The sequence below is a fragment of the Cebus imitator genome, unplaced genomic scaffold (assembly GCF_001604975.1).
Source record: "Cebus imitator isolate Cc_AM_T3 unplaced genomic scaffold, Cebus_imitator-1.0 Scaffold132, whole genome shotgun sequence".
In the NCBI taxonomy this organism is placed as follows: domain Eukaryota; kingdom Metazoa; phylum Chordata; class Mammalia; order Primates; family Cebidae; genus Cebus; species Cebus imitator.
In genome coordinates, this window is record NW_016107447.1 from 2686784 (window position 1) to 2687935 (window position 1152).

Here is a 1152-nt window from a genome sequence, read left to right on the forward strand (position 1 = left end):
AGGAGGAGAACAACCATGCTTACTGAATACATTTGCTTCTGTGTGAAGTTTGGGGAGTAGAGAGGGGAGTAAGCTATGACCAGAGGTGGGTCCAGGAATGGTGAGGCCTGATACATGTACAGTTTGCAGTCCCTATTCTAGAAAAAGAATATAAAATTATGAATCTGAGATTAGATAAGAAAATGATTATTTCTTTAAATTCAGAAAAGAAATCACAACAAATTCAAAATTTAAGAAGCTGAGAAATACCACAAACATCACAAAATTCCCAACTCAACTTTCCCCCGAAATGCTGCAGCCACCCCGTACCACCCTGCTGAAGGGCAAGTTGGGGGTGGGGAATCGGAGTAAGTGGAAAGAGAGCAGTCCCTACTGCCTGCAGCCAAATGCCTGAGGCAAAGGACTTTTGTAAACTTTACACCAACAAGTCACCGTCTGAACACTCAAGTCCCTCTCAGGGGCTCAGAAAGGGGTCCCAACAAGTGAGGGGCCCAAGAACTTAACCTTCATCAGCTTCCCTGTGACCTTACAACTGGAATTGAAGACTGTTACAGCTCAAGAGCAAGGACTTTGGAGTCAGCCGGGCCTGAACTTCATTTCTGGCTTGGACACTTTCTTCCTTCTTTAAGTTTGGAACAGCTCATTTGTGAAAAGAGTGTGCTAACAGCAGCTACCTCGGGGTCTCTCTTGGGGATTACACGTGGTAAGGAAGCGCTGGGCACATTGGATGAACTTAAGGTTGCAAATAAAAATACAAATAAAAATTAAATTGGAATCTCAGAGAAACAGTAAATACTTTTTAAATATAAACATATACAACCGATCGCATAAGACATGTACTGCAACTGATGCCTCATTTCTCTGAAATTCAATTCACCTGAGCGCCCTGTCTTTTACTGCACTTAACAAATGACAGTGGTTGATATTCCTTTTGGATTGAAGCACCCTGGGTAACCCACAGTGGAATTCATAGACATGAGAGAGTGGGTGACGGGGTAGGAAAGGCTGCGTAGTCTCCAATTAACATAGTTTATTGTCAGGGGGACTAAAAGAGGGATGTCTACAAGAGGATGGTGTAAGTGGGGCGCCTTGATTTGGGCATGTAGGTGAAAGGGGTTATACCTCTGACTTTCCCTAATCCAGTTAAGCTCT